Genomic DNA, 19,647 nt, shown 5'->3' on the forward strand with positions numbered 1-19,647 from the left:
GCCAGCGGGGCCTTTGGCGAAAGGGAGGCCGGCCAGCCCTCTGATCAAACTCAAAGGTTAGTTAAAAGACAAAAACAGCTGAAAGTCTTCATGAATAATGCTGGGCCAGCACCCCTTCCCCCAAGACACCCCTCTCCCCCCGCCCAACCACCCAGCTCAGTGTAGTGCGAGGCCAGCTCAATACCCTGCCATTTTGTTATGCTGCTCGCCTAAGTCAGAATTTCACAGAAAGCTCGAGAAGAAAAGCTCCCACAATTAGGGGTCGCCTGTCAGAAAACATTAACGCCTTCCTCTCCCAGCCTGTCAGGCCGGCTGCAGATACAAACCGCCATGGCGAATTGGCCATCCACCACGTGAAGCGCCCGCCAGCCAAAAGAGCAGGGATTTCAAAGCCAAAGAAGCTGGAGGCCGCCTGAGTGTGGTTTCTGCAATGTCAGGATGCGAGGAGATACACTTAGCTTCTTCTTTGGAAGAGTCAGCACAAGATGCTTGAAAGAGGTCATTAGGAGATAGATGTGAGGATGGACAGATAAACAGACCTCCCAGGTCTGGGCAGGAGAGCAGGACCTTTTCCTGCAGTGGATGTGGTTTAAATGGCTACTACTTCATCTCTTGTTTACTGAGCATTTTACAAGCTCTGGGCATCTTATGTTGCTCATAATCAGGGCAATACTATAAGGCGATGCATTATTACATTTGCCTTATAGATGAAAAAACTGAGGGACAGGGGAAAATTATCTGACTTGTCCATGATCACAAACCCAGGTAGTGGCAGAGTCAGAATTTGAACTCAGGTTTGTCTGACTTTAGATTTCAAGTTCTTTCCACCATAATCCAGCCCATAGTTTCTCCAGTAAGATCCAAAGACCAACTCTATGCTTGTCTGCATCTGAAAATGCTACTAGTATGCGAGCATTTGTTTATCATCTTCCTTGTATTACCAAGACTACATCCTGCTTCCATAATATTCTGGCATGTGCTGGATACTCAAAACATGTGAAAGGAAGGGAAGAGAGAAGAAAGAGAGACAGGAGAAGAGGGAGGAAGGGAGGGATTCCTTAGATTCCTTTTGATTTTCTTTGAATAAAATGTTGTTCTGGAAGATACTTAACTTGGGGATCAAGGGACCTGACTGGGATTCTCCATGCATCGTCACAAATCTTTGTTTCCTCATCTGCATAAATGGAGATAATAACACCTGTCTGCATGGCTAATTATAAAGATAGAATTAAATAGACTATGTAGAAGTGACTAGCATAGTCACATATCTAGCACATAGTAGGTACTCAAGAAAATTCAGTTGAACATGATATAGGATTTAGTCTTTTATTTTTGTGTATCAGAAAATTATATGCCACACATCCAATTATATTCATGAAACATATGACATCAGGGAATTTTATCTTCTGTTGTTCTATGGTACTCATACCACAAGGATGGTGCGCTAAAGCAGAGTCCATGTTCATGGTGTTACGAGGACTGCCTGGTGGCATGGAAGTGTTTCAGTGCCTCTGAGAAGTGAGCAGTCATCCTCTGGTAAGAGCAGAATAGTCATGCTGTTGCTCACTGCTCCTGTTGATGTAGGGAGGAGGTTGTCAGCCCAGTTCGTGGAAGACAGAAAAGACACCCCAAGGAGTGATGACTTTGCTGGGAGAAAGTGAGCACTATAGTTAGAACTGGCCACTGGGCTCCACTCCAGGAGCTTTTTCCTCTCAGCATTCTGAAGTGATTCAGAACTGTGGCCTCTTCCCAAGTCTTAGAAGCAAATTTTTCCAAAAAACCATTTATAGAAATTCAAGGGATTGCCAGCACTTCCATTGCATCTCTCAAGATTATCTAGATTATTTAGATTTGCATCAACTCCCAAACCTCCAGTACTGTTATTGCCTCCCAACAATCAGTTTTTCCAAGTTCCAAGATACCAATTAAAAAAAAAAAAGAAAGTGAGTGGGAAAAGTTTATAATCCCAGTAAGGTTTCATAAATCCTGCAACAGGTAGTCAGCTTCTTAGTGACTGTTTTCCCACTGATTCCAAGTGTGAATTCCAGAGATCAGGGATGATCTCCATGGCCTTCTCTGTGTCACATTTCCCGCTTTCCCTCCTTCTCTGGTCCACCTTCCTCATATTCCTGAAGACAGATTCTGTCCTGGATATATAATCATTAATTCATGGACTGCTGGTCAAAAATAATGGAGGAGCATAAACACGAGGTCTACTTTTGAGCTATTTCATGAAAATATATCATTGGTTGAAGATGTTCAGAATGCAGTCATGTTTGAGAGGCAGGCCAACTATGTGAACATGCCATGCCCCAAGAACATGATACCATGTGCATGCTCAGTGATGTCTGGCTCTTTGCAACCCCATGGACTGCAGCCCACCAGGATCCTCTGCCCATGGGGTTTTTCAGGCAAGAATACTGGAGTGGATTTCCATGCCCTTCTCCAGGGGATCTTTCCGACCGAGGGATTGAACCTGTGTCTCCTGCATTGGTGGGCACATTCTTTATCACTGAGCCACCTAGGAAGCTCAAGAACATGATATATATAAGACTGATAAAGTGAAGACTGTAGAGTTTGTATAAACAGTGATCTAACACCGGTTCATTTCAGTTCAGTTGCTCAGTTGTGTCCGACTCCTTGTGACCCCATGGACTGCAGCACGCCAGGCCTCCCTGTCCATAACCAACTCCTGGAGTTTACTCAAACTCAAGTCCATTGAGTCGGTGATGCCATCCAATTATCTCATCCTCTGTTGTCCCCTTCTCCTCCTGCCTTCAAGTTTTCCTAGCATCAGAGTCTTTTCAAATGTGTCAATTCTTCGCATCAGGTGGCCAAAGTATTGGAGTTTCAGCTTCAGCATCAGTCCTTCCAATGAATATTCAGGACTGATTTCCTTTAGGATGGACTGATTGGATCTCCTTGAAGTCCAAGGGACTCTCAAAAGTCCAGACCACCTGACCAGCCTCTTGAGAAATCTGTATGCAGGTCAGGAAGCAACAGTTAGAACTGGACATGAAACAACAGACTGGCTCCAAATCGGGAAAGGAGTACGTCAATGCTATATATTGTCACCCTGCTTATTTAACTTATATTCAGAGTACATCATGAGAAATGCTGGGCTGGATGAAGCACAATTTGGAATCAAGATTGCCGGGAGAAATATCAATAACCTCAGATATGCAGATGACACCACTCTTATGACAGAAAGCAAAGAAGAACTAAAGAGACTCTTGATGAAAGTGAAAGAGGAGAGTGAAAAGTTGGCTTAAAACTCAACATTCAGAAAACGAAGATCACGGCATCTGGTCCCATCACTTCATGGCAAATAGATAGGGAAACATTGGAAACAGTGACAGACTTTATTTTCTTAGGCTCCAAATATCACTGCAGGTGGTGACTGCAGCCATGAAATTAAAAGATGCTTGCTCCTGGGAAGAAAAGTTATGACCAACCTAGACAGCATATTAAAAAGCAGAGACATTACTTTGCCAACAAAGGTCCATCTAGTCAAAGCTATGGTTTTTCCAGTAATCATGTATGGATGTGAGAGTTCGACTACAAAGAAAGCTGAGCACTGAAGAATTGATGCTTTTGAACTGTGGTGTTAGAGAAGACTCTTGAGAGTCTAACACTCATGGTTTATATTAATTAGCGATGGGTCTTTCCCATGAAAAGACAGAATGAACCAGCACTGCAGCCCTAGGAGAGGGTGAGGATGCACTAGCCTGGCATCAGCGCTCATACAGTTTATAATATCTCTGCTTCCCAAGGACATGGGAGCGAAGCTTGGGAGAGAAGCAGCACCTGCACTGGGCAGGCACTTTCCCCAGTCTCTTCCTGTTGGGCCGATCAAGAAGAAACCTGCTCTACACCCATCTCCCCATTCCCAGGAATGTTTGTCACCTTGCTTCCCTGGAACACACAAATGAAGGGGGTTTATTCTGTGGCATCTAAAGAGGGTATACTTTTCAGAGAAGAGCTAATTGGTTGCTATGCATCCTCTACAGATGACAACAGACATGCTAATTCTAATTCTAGGTACTTTTTCTAAGGGAAAAAATCAGACATGCCCAAAAGACACACAGCAAATAGTGTTTTTTGTAATAGTAGTAGTAGTACTATTTTTCATAGTGTTGAAGAATATGACACAAACTGAAACTTCAATGCAGGAGATGTAAAAGATGCAGGTTTGGTCCCTGGTTTGGGAAGATCCCCTGGAGGAGGGCATGGCAACCCACTCCAGTATTCTTGCTGGGATAATCCCATGGACAGAGGAGCCTGGTGGGCTACAGTCCATAGGGTCAGACACAACTGAAGCAACTGAACACACACACACACAACATGGAAATAATCTGTGGTATAAGTATCTTGTCGTAAGTGAAAAATATAGCCATCACCTATAATTTGCCAGCCAAAGGAAATCAGACAATGTCTAATTACATGTGTGGTTTTTTCTGACAAGGTGGTACCACATAATTCACTCTTCTTCTTAAAATATTAGCTTTGCCAAAAAATTCATCCAAGTTTTTCCCATAACATCTTACAGAAAAATCCAAATGAACTTTCCAGCCAACCCAATATGTCCATTAATCAGTTTAGTCATTAATTCAGCAAATATTTTCCCAGGCCCTACTCTATACCCTCAGGATACAGTAGTGGAAAAGACCAACACAATTCCATACCTTACAGTTTATGAGGTAAGAAAGATACTCCAAAATCTGGTAGTTACACATTTCTAAATCCTCACATGGTCTTCTACAACATAATTTTAAATGTCAATTGAATAACATCTTTAACCAATCTGTAGTTTTACATAGAGGTTTCTTTTAATTTTATTTTTTGCTATTTGTGAATAAATCCTGTGATGAAAAATCTTATAATGAAACAATTACACAAGACTATGTTCCCAACACACAGCTGAAGAACTGTTTTGTTAAAGGGAATGTGTTTTCTGAAGACTTTTAGATTCATGTCACCTACAACTGGCTTCAGCAGATATTAATATAATCAGTGTGGTTTTCACCAGCAGTGATTGAGTACACATTACATTTATTGTATTTTAAATAAGCAAACAATGTTGCCAATGGTAATTGATGCCTCCTTCTTTCATTCTGCTACATCATCAATGATGGTCAATTACTTTTTCATATCTATTTACATCAGTGATTCTCATATGCGGTACTGAGATGATGAACTGCTTCATAATGAACACAGGAGGATGTCTACTTAAAATACATGTTCCTTAAAATACAGATAAATCCTGATTAACTGCGTGCTCTGGACAGTGACTATAATTTTAGCCCTTCTGGGAAGATATGCCAGATATCTAACTTTAGAAGCAACAACTGTGATGAGACCACTGATTGGATAAAGGTGACTTCTATTCCAAACTTACTTTTCCCAGGTCCCAAAGGTTGAATGCCCCCAGTGGTAATCTGTAGACGGGGAATGCAAAGGATTACTCTAGACTCTGACTCCCCAAATGTTCCTACCTCTCCTTTCCCCCCTCTTCCTATTCACACTGATCTCCCAGCTCTGCCCCCCACCTGCTGCTGGCCTCAAGAAGAAAGCCATTTCCATTGGCCTTGGCTGCCTGGGGAGATCTATATTACTCTGGGGAAGACGAGAGCTGTCCCCATCTTGGTAGAGTGTGAAATTCAGTTTTGATTGCAAAGGGAAGCCATTTCAATGGGATTACACCGTGACCATGTAGATTAAACCCAGCCATATGGCCCAGGGACACTTCTTCCTCTAGTCAGGTAACAGTGCATTGCTAATGACGTGGTGATGACATTTTCAAATGAAAAAACAAAGCCACCTGGACTTAGAATAAAAGAGGTGAAAAATGACAAGATGCTGGTAAGTGGCACAACAGAGCTTTCAGCCTCCATGGGCTTTGAAGAAGAGATGGGGTTTGTTTAATTTAAAAGTAAAACCAATGATCGTGCGCCTGACGTTATGAAAGGAGTTCTGCCTGTTTGGCACAGCAGAAAGGCATTCCAGTGTTGACTCAAAGGGATTGCTTAACCTCACTTAGCCTCAGTTTCTTCATCCTTTAAATGGGCAGAAAACCATACTTCACAGGGTTGTCACAAGAACAAAACAGGTTATGTGATGCTGATTTGTAATCTGCTAGTCACCCTACCAATATGAAAAAAAAATAGATGTTTTTTTAATATCAGAACCCTCAGGTGCAAACAACAGAAATCAACTCCGGCTGATTTAAACTAGAAAGAAACTTATCAAAAGGCTTTGAGTCATTCCTAGAATTACTGAAAAGGTTAACTGCAGAGTCAGAAGGTGACCAGGAACAAATGGGGCTGAGCAGCAGCCAAAATCATTGATAAAATCACCCCACACTGTAACTGGGTGAGATTGCATCCACTCTGCCTTCAGCCTCTGGACTCTGCTGTTTGGACTGACACCATCTCCAGGAACAGCCCTGGATGTCCTGCCAGCAGAGATGGTGCCACTGCTTGGAAACTCGTTGGCTGGACCCATAGCCCCAGCTCCCATTGTGACAAGGATGGATTCTCTGCTGTCCTTGCTTCTTTATGACACTAGCTATCCAGTCTATGGGCTTCCCAGGTGGCACTAGTGATAAAAATAAACCCACCTCCCAATGCAGGGAGACGTAAGAGATGTGGATTTGATCCCTGGGTTGGGAAGATTCCCCTGGAGGAGGGCACAGCAACCCATTCCAGTATTCTTGCCTGGAGAATGCCATGGACAGAGGAGCCTGGTGGGCTACAGTCCATGGGGTCGCTAAGAGTCGGACACAACGGAGCAACTTCACTTTCACTTTTCCCTTTCATGTGCTGGAGAAGGAAATGGCAACCCACTCCAGCATTCCTGCCTGGAGAATCCCAGGGATGGCAGAGCCTGGTAGGCTGCCATCTATGGGGTCGCACAGAGTCGGACACGACTGAAGCAACTTAGCAGCAGCAGCAGCAGCAGCACACACTAGTAAAGTTATGCTCGAAATTCTCCAAGCCAGGCTTCAGCAATATGTGAACCGTGAACTTCCAGATGTTCAAGCTGGTTTTAGAAAGGGCAGAGGAACCAGAGATCAAATTGCCAACATCCGCTGGATCATCGAAAAAGCAAGAAAGTTCCAGAAAAACATCTATTTCTGCCTTATTGACTATGCCAAAGCCTTTGACTGTGTGGATCACAATAAACTGTGGAAAATTCTGAAAGAGATGGGAATACCAGACCATCTGACCTGTCTCTTCAGAAACCTGTGTGCAGGTCAGGAAGCAACAGTTAGAACTGGACATGGAAGAGACTGGTTCCAAATAGGAAAAGGAGTACATCAAGGCTGTGTATTGTCACCGTGCTTATTTAACTTATATGCAGAGTACTTCATGGGAAATGCTGGGCTGGATGAAACACAAGCTGGAATCAAGATTGCTGGGAGAAATATTAATAACCTCAGATATGCAGATGACAACACCCTTATGGCAGAAAGTGAAGAAGAACTAAAGAGCCTCTTGATGAAAGTGAAAGAGGAGAGTGAAAAAGTTGGCTTAAAGCTCAACGTTCAGAAAACTAAGATCATGGCGTCTGGCCCCATCACTTCATGGGAAATAGATGGGGAAACAGTGGAAACAGTGTCAGACTATTTTTTTAGGCTCCAAAATCACTGCTGATGGTGATTGCAGCGATGAAATTAAAAGATGCTTACTCCTTGGAAGGAAGGTTATGACCAACCTAGATAGCATATTTAAAAGCAGAGACATTACTTTACCAACAAAGGTCCATCTAGTCAAGGCTATGGTTTTTCCAGTGGTCATGTATGGATGTGAGAGTTGGATGGTGAAGAAAGCTGAGCACCGCAGAATTGATGCTTTTGAACTGTGGTGTTGGAGAAGACTCTTGAGAGTCACTTGGACTGCAAGGAGATTCATCCAGTCCACCCTAAAGGAGATCAGTCCTGGGTGTTCATTGGAAGCACTGATGTTGAAGCTGAAACTCCAATACTTTGCCCACCTGATGCAAAGAGGTGACTCATTGGAAAAGACCCTGATGCTGGGAAGGATTGGGGGCAGGAGGAGAAGGGGACGACAGAGGATGAGATGGTTGGATGGCATCACCGACTCGATGAATATGGGTTTGGGTAAACTCCGGGAGTTGGTGATGGACAGGGAGGCCTGGCGTGCTGCGATTCATGGGGTTGCCAAGAGTCAGACACGACTGAGCAACTGAACTGAACTGAACTGAACGATAACCCTACATGCGAGACAGAATAAGAGACACAGATGCATAGAACAGTCTTATGGACTCTGAGGGAGAAGGTGAGGGTGGGACATTCTGAGAGAATAGCATTGAAACATGTATATTTTCATATGTGAAACAGAACACCATTCCAGGTTTGATGCATGAGACAAATGCTCAGGGCTGGAGCAATGGGATGACCCAGAGGGATGGGATGGGGAGGGAGGTAGGAGGGGGGTTCAGGATGGGGAACACATTTAAACCCATGGCTAATTCATGTCAATGTATGGCAAAAACCACTACAATATTGCAAAGTAATTAGCCCCCAACTAAAATAAATAAATTAAAAAAAAACAAAACAAAACATGGTCTCTATCCTGGAGGTTGTTCAATTAGTTTTGTCTTTATAAACAAGCTTTTTTTCTTTTTTACTCCTGGGAGCATTCATTTGTTATATCTGTTTCTCCCCAGCACATGTTGCAGGGAAATGGGCTTATTCATCCCTCTATGAGGAAAGTCAGTCCTCACTTTGATCAGAAAATCCAACCTGTGAGGGATCTTCCTTCCTGCTTCCCAAGGAGGAGGTCTGGATATAGCAATTGGGGTTGTATGCTGGCTCACAACACTGTCAGGCCACAGGTGCTGACTAGCTGCCATCCTTATTTATAGTGTTTGGCTTGGCACCTTGTGGTCGCAGGAAGACCACTCTGGCTCCAGATCATGTCTGCTTTCTAGGCAAGAAAGGGAAGAATAAAGAGAAGAAAGGTTGTGCTGTCTAAAGCTGCTCTCCTCTAAAATGCTTTCCTATAAGCTCCCTCTGTAAATCCCAATCATATCTCTCAGGTCAGAACTGTACACACTGCTATATTTAAAATAGATGACCAACAGGGACTTACTGTATAGTACAGGGAACTCTGCTAAATATGATGGAACAACCTAAATGGGAAACGAATTTGAAAAAAGGATGCTAGTATATGTTTAACTGAATCACTTTGCTGTACACCTGAGACTAATACAACATTGTTAATCAACTATACACCAATATACAATTGTAAGTTATAAATAAATAATAAAAATATTAGAGAACAGACAAAAAAAAAAGAGAATAAAAATGAACTATATCAAATGGCTAATGGAAGGGGCTAAAGAAGCCATGAATTGACTTTTAAGCCAGGAATGTTGCTGCTGCAAACACGTGTTGTTGCTGTTGTTCAGTTGCTAAGTCATGTCCGACTCTTTGCGATCTCATGGACTGCAGCATGCCAGACTTCACTATCTCCCAGAGTTTGCAAGTGGGATTCTGTAATAAGAAAGAAGAGGAGGATGGATACTGGGTTTCAAAGAGACTCAAGCTGCTTCCCTGGTGACTCAGATGGTAAAGAATCTGCCTGCAATGTGGGAGACCTGTGTTCGATTCCTGATTTGGGAAGATCCCCTGGAGAAGGGCATGGCAACCCACTCCAATATTCTTGCCTGGAGAATCCCCAAGGACAGAGGAGCCTGAAAGGCTACAGTCCATGGGGTCGCAAAGAGTCAGACATGACTTAGCGACTGAGCACATCACCGCACCCTGGGAGCTGATTTGTACCAGTTCATGGACCCCCACCAGCAACCTGGCTCTGCTCCCAGTCCTTTCAGTCTTTTATATTTGTCTGTATTTTTAAGTGTCATCGATATCATTTATGGAGCCATTTTTAAAGGCCGGAAGCACTTAACCTCTATCAAGCTTTTGAGCTACAGATGATAAACAGAGGCCCAGAGTTATTAAATAACTTGCCCAACATCACACAGTTAGTTAAGTGATATACCCAAAATTAGATTGAGTGGAGAGAATGCCATATATATCCTTTAAAAATTATGTTCTCAATCAGATTTCAAGATTATAAGAATTTCACACCATCAAGACTGGGAGAATCTTTTCTAACTAGTTCCTTTCATTAATAGAACCTGCAAATAAGCCCATAGCACTGGCATTAATGTTTGAATTGTATTCTCAGTCTTTCCTAGTTTTTCCCAATTCCTAGAACCTCTCAGGGTATCACTCTATCCCTCACTGGGTGTTTAGTAGGCTCTGAATATATTAGTTGAAAGAACATGCCAAACTTGCTTTCCAAATCTTGGTTTCTAACACTGTCATTCACCCAATATCTTCAACCAGAAATCCAAGAATTATTTCTAATCCTCTTTCATCCTTTCAACTGGCACTGGTGCCTGAAAAAAGTCTGAAAAATCTACAGAAATAGGGAGAATATTCCAATTATTTATTGGACTATCCCCCCACATTAATGATTATACCCTAAGACTTCAATCTGGAAGTTGAAGGAAACATATGAAACATATAAAGCATGTTATCTGAAAATGCAACCAATGTATTGATTAAATACATTTTTCTCTGTTTAAGGACTTTTAAGATCCCCTGTATTTATCTCTTAGTTCAGCTCCTGCTTTCTCAGCCCCATCGTTTTTGCCTTTGTTCAGGATTTTATCATTTCTCCCTGGACGCTTGACTCTTAATCTCCTTGTTCTTCTCACTCCAATCAAACCTCCACATCGCTGTCACCTGAATACTTTAAAAATAATATGTAGACACACTGCTACCACTAAAGTGATCTTTCTGACATATGATCATCCATATCTCTTGTTTAAAACATTCCTATGGTCTCCCCACTGTTCATGAAAGTAGTTACCTTACTGTGTCTACAAACATCCATAGAGCTTCCCACTATGTGCCAGTATTAAGCTATATGATGTTGAATAAGGCAAACATGACAGTTATTCTACTGGAGCTTCTACTCTAATGAATGGCTGATGACCTAGCTTCTCTCTGCAGCCTCATCCAAATCTCCAATGTCCTTGTTGATCTTTATAGCCTAGCAATACCAAACAGCTTACAGTCTTGCACACATCCTACTTTTCCTCCTCACTGCATTTGCACACATCCTCTATGTTGGTCTGGTATATTCATTTATCCTTTAAGTTCCAGCTCAGATATCACTTTCTCCAGGAAGCCTACCTTGACCTCATACTACACAGATGAATCACTTTTTTCTGGAACTTTTATATATTCTGTTGTTATTTAGTTGCCCTTATCACAATGTTTCCTTATTTATTTGATTACAGTCCTTCCTTTTTTCTTAGAGTGGAGAACTGAGAAAAAGAAAAGGATCTTTATTGCATTTAAATTTTTTTTTAATTGCCAGAATCACTTTTTAAAAAAAGCAGACTCCACTGTATCAAGAAAAGAAATGATGACAATTTTCATATTGACCACCAGGAGTTACACTGTGCATTTTGCTGCTCTGTTAAGAAAATAGCTGTTAAGAAAAGGAGCCAGGAATTTCATGATGCCTCATCTCACTCAACTATAACAATTTGTGAATTCTCATTTATTGTCTAAAAGTAACTGAAATAAAAGGAATCATTAGCGTATGCTTCATAATAGGGACAAACCCTCGAGTTTCAGAACACAGAGAGAACTATTCCTTTTTTCTCTTTAGATGTTAGAAGGTCTAGGGAACAGAAAGAATAGTCTATAGCAAAATGCAAACTGACTTGAGAGTTTTTTTTCCTCAGCTTAAAAAAATCCTAGCAGCAAAATAGAGGCATGGAGAGAAAACTTAAGGAAAACTGATTCATGTAAAGGAGAAACTCATATTTCTATTCATAGAATATATATATATATATATATATATATATATATATACACACACACATACACATTTATATACTTATATAAATGCAAATTGTATAAAATATATTTATATATATTGTGCTCAGTCGTGTCTGACTCTTTATGACTTCATGGGCTGTAGCCCTCCAGGCTCCGCTGTCCATGGAATTTTCCAGGCAAGAATACTGGAGTGGATTGCTGTTTCCTACTCCAGGGGATGTTTCCCACCGAGGGTTCAAATCCTCATCGTGTGTGTCTCCTCTATTAGCAGGCAGATTCTTTACCACTGCGCCACCCAGAAAGCCCCATTTATATACATTAGATAAATGTATATATATTTATAAAAAAGAACTTTTATAAATGACAGTATATTGCTGGTGACTGGTTTTGATGGGAAAAGATCTAAAATTTAACAAGAGTGATAGACACGGCATGAAAAATACATTCACTATGTAAAACTGCAGGTCACAGGGCATTACCTCATTCTATATTTGGGGCACTCAGGACCTGTGCCCAGCAACATATGTACACAAAGATATTGCAATGCAGATGGGCCATATATAGAATATATGTACACATACGCATAACTTAAAACCTCTTTTTCTGGTGTCCCCAGAGCCCCCTTCCCTTCTATTGCCTTTGCCAGTGACATGGCGCTATATTCCCACATTTTTTATTTTCAACTTTTCAAACAAACTCAAGCAGTCCAGGTATGAAGAAGTGGAGAGGTCCTGGGCTCCGTTCTGGTCCTTTTGGGGCAGAGTTTAGGCTTCCATTTTTTCCGTCCTAATTTATAATTTTTCATTTTGTTCTTGGATCCCTCTTCTTTATAACTCCATTCAGCAATTTAAAAAAATATACAAGTTTAGTGTTTGCATGTGGGTTTTGGGTGGGCTGTGGAAACTGATTTTCGAGTCAACCTCTTTTTTTCTTGCATCTCCCGCTTGAGTGGTTTGTCGGCTCCAGGCCTTTCTTTCACTGGAGGAGAATAAGGTTGTCTGTGGAAGAGGTCAGCATTTCAAATTGGTGGAGTTCAACTGCACAAATGACATAGAACTGACAAGAAAAGACAGGGGGTTTGGAGGTCACAGACTGCATAGGTCTCGCTTAGGGTTTTTGCTTTGTGATGAACCCTGGCACCAAAATGAATTAAATAACAGGCTTAAGGACTATTGAGGGAAGACTGAATGCAAATCAAAGATAAGTAGAAGTTTTCTTTCCTAAAAGGGGACTGATTTTTTTTCCTTCCCTCTCCCCCTGCCATATCTACGCCGGCAAGAGCCGTATGTGAAACGTGATTTCGCTGGCATTATGCTGGGCGCTTTCACCGCGCTGGGGCTGTGATGGCCTAGCTTGGCCTATGATTAATGACCTGCTCAGCAATCTGGAAGCCGTAATAACTCCGCGGTCCACACATAAACTATATAGTCGCATTCCTTTTGCGGATTTGCCAAGCTGTTACCAAGGGGCCGCGTAGGAGCCGGATTGCTCGAGAGATAGCGAAGCATTGCTGCAAACGCCATTTGGGCCTTATCTGGCTGAGAAGTGCGATGAGCAGTGGGCTCATTTACAAAATCCAAAGCGCAGATCTCCTGGCTTTTTTTTTCTTTTTCAGCCCAGATTAAGGAAAACAAAACAAAACAAAAATCACTCTAAAAAAAAAAAAGCCTGGTAAAAACTGATCTCTAGGTTCTGAGTGATTACACAGACAGCAGGCAGGGGTGTTCCCAAATTTTGAATAGGATTCATCAAGGCCTAATGCTGATAACGCCCTCTAAAAGCAAAAAGTGAAGTTCTAAAGACTCTCGGTGGAAACAAAGGCTCCTCTTTGATGTGTACGTTCTGGAAGTGTTTGTGTGCACATGCCTAAATGGTAAACCTGTGTGTGGGTGTGAACGCATGTATATGAATGGCTGAATCCCCACCTGAAACTATCACTGACATTATTAATTGGCAATACACCAATACAAAATAAAAAGTTTAAAAAAATCTTTTAGAAAAAAGAAAAATATAGGTCTGGTCTTCAATTCAGCCACTGCCTTGCTCGATGACTGGGAATGCATTTCTTCTCCTCTCTGGGCTACAATTTTCTCATCAGTTCAATGAGAAGGTTGGATTTAGCAAACAAGCCCATAGGCTTTTTCTGGCTCTAAGTTTTCTTCATGTATCAGATATGCACTGAGTGTTCACCGTGTACTTAGCACTCTTCCAGGCACTTGAGCTATTTAGGGGAAAAAGAAGACAAAGCTCCCTATACCCAAGAAGCTTATATTCTAATGGAATGAGATAATCATTAACAAAAAAGATAATAAGTAAATTGTTTATGTAAAGGATGATGAACACCACAGAAAAGGAAACATTAGGGCAGAAGAAAGGGGAACAGAAGCACCATGGGTTGGGCATTGGAGGCAGACTGCATTATGAAACATAGTGGTCAGGATAGGTCTTGGTGAGAAAGTGGATTTTGGCCGTAATCTTCAGGAGATGAGGGAGTCAACCAGGCATATATCCAAGGGGGAAGAATTCTGGCAGAAAGAATACTCTAGAACAAAGTCCTTAACAGTCTAAGAATCTACTGATGCTGTCATCTTCTTTGAGATTGACTGGCTTTCCATTACTTACCTAGCTGGTGACAGCTTTATCACCAAACCCCATGGTTTTCAACTCTGGATGCATGTTGAAAGTATCTTGGGAACTAGAAAAATATAGAGGCATGGGTCCCACTTACAGACATTCTGAGTTAATTGTTCTGGGGGATATCCTGAGCATCAAAAATTCACAAAGCTCCCTAGGTGTCAAGGTCAAGAACCACAGATCTAGAGCAAGCAGGTCAACTCCGCCATAACCTTTCAGGGCTGTTTGTCATTGAGAAAAGCCATCTTACAATTCACAGTGTCAGAACAATTGTCACTCAGTCCACAGGCAGTATCTCGTTAAGAATCTTCTATGCACAGGCTCTGTGCATAGCACTGGCCATTGCAAAGGAGATAAAGATGGTCCAGGCCATTGGGGAGTTCCCAGAGTACGGAGAAGACAGACACAAACACAATTCAATTCTTCAGACACTGAGGTTTTTACAGAAAAACAGAGCCTGTTGTGCAATGCTGAAGGTCAGTTTTTCCCAAACATAACTCATTCAATTATGACATCATTACATTTGCCATATCCATGTAAAATTGACTCATGCCTTTAATTTAAATTTTTACTTTGTCATAGTCCTAATTGATAATATCTGTGAAATCCCTTGTTTGATGTGCTAATTATGTCTACTATAGGTCAAATGAATCACCTCATTAAAAAACAGCTGCACAAAGTTTCAAAGTATGCATCTACATCCTAAAGACAGCCATTGTTTGTCAATGTTGCCTGACTATCCATGCAGATACTTCCCTTAGCACACACCTCGTCATACATTGATGAGTTTGTCTCTAGGATAGACACTGAGAAGTAAAATTGCTGGCTTATGGGGCATTAGCATTTTTAACTTTAATATATACTGCCAAACCGGCCCCCCAAATAACCTAACCAACTTACACCAGGATGTAGGATCATGTACCACTTCTCATTTGTGTCTTTCAAGCAGGGCCACTGTTTACAGGTGACACATTCATTGAAATCTTCTCACCTATCACAGTAGGGATGTATTTGCCCACATATATCTATGTTCTTATTTGCCCACATATATCTATGTTCTTATTTGCAGCACAGAGGAGTTTGCTAGAGGTGGCATTATTATCTAGCCCAGGGAGGGGTGGCGCTCCTCATCTGAGCACTGTGCTTTGACCACCTGAGCTGAGCAGTGCTCCAGCATCTTAGAGTAAGGGGCTGAAAATCACAGTAACTGTGACACCTTCTTGCATACATATGTCGCACTAATTAAGATATAAGGCGTTAGGATATAGAACAGACACCCAAAATACTACTGGCTAAAATCAGCTTAGTTTAGGAATTCTCTCACATAATTGTCCAAGTGTAATAAGTTCAGGGATGGTACTGAAGAGTCACTTCTGTTAAGGTGATGTCCCAGTCCATCTGATCCAAGATGGTGCATGACCACAACCACCTTCTGATCAGGTGAAGAAGGGAATGTGCCCAGAAATCACATTTGATCTGCTGATACACAAAATGTAGTTACATGGCCACATTCATCTACAAAGGGATCTGGAGAATTTTTTTTGATAGCCATGTACTCATCTAAAAAAAAAAAAATTAGTGGTCTACTATTTATGAAGGACAGGGTGAGAGCAGGTACAAGCAGACAATAGCAATCTTGCTACATATTGTCAAAAGGGCCATTACTTGGTGTCTCAACCATGGGAACAGGTCTCATTACATATCTACAGTCATTTATATTTTACAAAGCATTTTCATATATGTGGTCTCTTTTTACTCTCACATAATGCTGTGAATTATTATAGAAAGTCAAAGAGGGAAGAACTCAAGAATCAACAGAGTACATGGTTCAGAAAATCACACTAAGGAACAGCCACTGTCAGCTGCTATACTTGACTCAAAAGCCTCATTTGGTCATTAATGAACACTCCATTAGCCAAATATTTGCTAATGCAGGAGAAGATACTATTTCTGAGAGTAGTTGAGAGCTTTCTTATTAGGATGCAGAAATGAAAGCCAGTTGGAAATAGCTACATAAAGCAGAGAGGTGGAAGATACAGGGAGCAGGTTTTGAGGTGCTCAGCAGACACAGAGGACCGTAGTGGTGAATGGCATTTTGAATGGACGCACTCATTTTGTTCTGAAATCTGTGAGGGGTAGTTGCTGTGGCTAAGTCGCTTCAGTCGTGTCCAACTCTGTGTGATCCCATAGACACAGCCCACCAGGCTCCCCCGTCTCTGGGATTCTCCAGGCAAGAACACTGGAGTGGGTTGCCATTTCCTTCCCCAGTGCATGAAAGTGAAAAGTGAAAGTGAAGTTGCTCAGTCGTGTCTGACTCCTAGCGACCCCATGGACTGCAGCCTACCAGGCTCCCCTGTCCATGGGATTTTCCAGGCAAGAGCTGGAGTGGGTTGCCATTGCCTTCTCCATGAGGGGTAGAGGGACTGAACAAAATCTACTGGAGATCCCTCTTGGGCAGTGATAGCAGCTTTCTGTACCTCTTGAGGTAAATTCTCAGTAAAGGAGAATTCATCATTGTTCCCCTCCCTATGTCCAGGTCCATTTGCCACATGACTTTGCCATCTTCCCATCAAAAGATAGGATTTATTTCCCCAGTTTGAATCTGGACTGGTCTTGTGACTTGTTTGGCCATAATATGACAAAGATTCCCTGCCAATTCCAAACCTAGATCTTAAAAGGTTTTGTGTGTTTCTGTTCTGTGTGCCTCTGGAACCCTGTCTTTCTGCCATTAGAAGTAAACCAGGCAAACTTTCTGGAGGATAAGAGTCAGTGATGCAGAGACCAGCTATTCCTGCTCTGGCCTCCAGAGATCAGCTACTTCCTAGATGACTCAGCAGCTGACCGAACATGCATGATCATGTGTAGCCAAGACAAGAACTGCTCAGCTGAGCCCAGCCCAAATTGCTGACCCATACAATCATTAGCTAAATAGATAGGTGTTATTTTAACCCACTAAACATTGTGCTGGTTTTATTTTGGGGGCAGTAAAAGCTGACACTCCACTTAATGTACCACAGTTTCTCAGGATTTATAATTTATCATGTACTTTAGTTTCTCAGGATTTCTGTAACAAGTAGCACATACACAAGGTAGCTTTAAATAATGGAAATTTATTCTCTCACCGTTCTGGAGACAATAGATCTGAAAGCAAGGTGTTGGCAGGATTGATTTCATCTGGAGAGTCTGAGAGAGAATCTGTTTTGTGCTTATCTCCCCACTTTGGTGGTTGCTGGCAATTCTTAACGTTCTTTGAATTATAGATGCATGATTCCAAGGTCTGCATTTGTTATCACATGGTCTTCAGTTCTCTGTATGTCTCTCCCAGTTCCCCTCATCTTATAAAAAACATCAGTTCTTAGATTAGTGAAAGTTACTCAGTCATGTCCAACTCTTTGTGACCCCATGGACTATACAGTCCATGGAATTCTCCAGGCCAGAATACTGGAGTGGGTAGCCATTCCCTTCCCAGCCCAGGATCTCCTGCATTGCAGGCAGATTATTTACCAGCTGAGCTACCAGGGAACCTAATCTTGGATTAGGTTCCACCCTAATCTCATATGACCTTAACTTGATGACATCTTCAAAAACTATTTCCAAATAATGTCACATTCACAGATCCCAGGGGTTAGAATTTCAATCTATCTTTTTTGAGAGACACAAGTCAATTCACAACACACACACTAAAATTTCTTGTCTTGGAAGATTCATTCTGGGTTCCAAATAATACGTACTAAGGGAACCTCTGGAACACCATCCATTGGTAAGCTAGACCTTTCCCTATATGTATATTCATGTAAGCTTGTGCTATTTTATCTAGATTGGTGCAAAGAACAGAGAATTTGGAGAGGAAGAAAGAGGGTAACATTCATGGTACATAAATTGTCACATTGATTTGAATTCTTACAACTCCCACTTTGTGTAGGCATAAAAATTCCATTTTATAGTTCAGAGATGTTGAGAAATTTGCCTAAAACAGACAGTAAATACATTCTGCAACAGGCATTTGAATGTAAGCCTGTCTGATTTCAAAGACATGGTTTTTTTACTGTACCCATGTCCATCTCCTTTGTGTCAGAAGATCTGGATTCTAGTCCTGGTCCAGTTTCTACTAAGTACTGTGACCTGGAGCAAGCTTCATGATCTCTTAATTTTGCTAAAATCTCTCCTTTTAAAAAATGGAGTTAATGAATGTTACCTTTATTGGCTTTCTTTATTAGCGACTAAAAGTTGAAGTAGAATGTGGAGGTAAGGGCTGAGATTTTCATTTAAACAGCCTTAATTTGGAGTCTTGGCTCTCTGTGCCTTTGGGCACATCATATAACCTTTCAAGTCTGAATTTTTTTTTCTGTAAGAAAGGAATGATATCCCCTATTTTTAAGACTTATTGTCAAGATGAAATAAAATTATATATATATATATAAAATGACATATAATATATATATAGTGATATATAATATATATTATATTATATATCATGCTTAGTTCATTATCTGGCCATAGTAACCCCTCAAAGATGACCTATAGTTAAATGTTTAAAAGCAAAGGGCAAAGTTCTAATTAATACTAATTATTAAGATTCCATGTTATTTTGGTTTGATGGAATCATGTGCTCATTGAAGCCAGAGTGATTTCTCTGGTTTTTTTTTCCTAACTGAGCATCACCCAGGTTTGACCATCAATCGTGACTCAACTTCAAAGGCAGAGCTACTTTCCTGGCTGGAGACTGGCCGCAGAGGAGGACAAAAGTTCCTGCCGCAAAAGTTCCTGAAAGCTCCACTACTGGGGGAGGGGCAGAGCTGTCAGCCCATCTTAGGCTCTGCGAGGACTCAGGATCTCTGACAAGTCCCTCATTAGCTCCTCCTAGTCCGCACACTCCGTGACCTGCTTGGCTCCCATCAGTCTGGGGTTGTTCCAAGTCACCACGTGACTGGTTTCCCTAGCCCAGTTTCAGCCTGAGCAACTCAGGGCAAGACAAAGTGTCTATCAACGTATTCTCCAGGGTTCTCTAATCAGCCTTGAAAACATTTGCCTGGCTCCCTCTGCTGATATCCCTGGGGATCCCTCATTTATAAACTTGGCCTTTTAGCGTCCATCCTCAACTCTTCTTCCTCTCACTCTCAACT

Source organism: Giraffa tippelskirchi, chromosome 4 (genome assembly GCF_054371585.1).
Source record: "Giraffa tippelskirchi isolate mGirTip1 chromosome 4, T2T-mGirTip1v1.2.pri, whole genome shotgun sequence".
Lineage (NCBI taxonomy): Eukaryota > Metazoa > Chordata > Mammalia > Artiodactyla > Giraffidae > Giraffa > Giraffa tippelskirchi.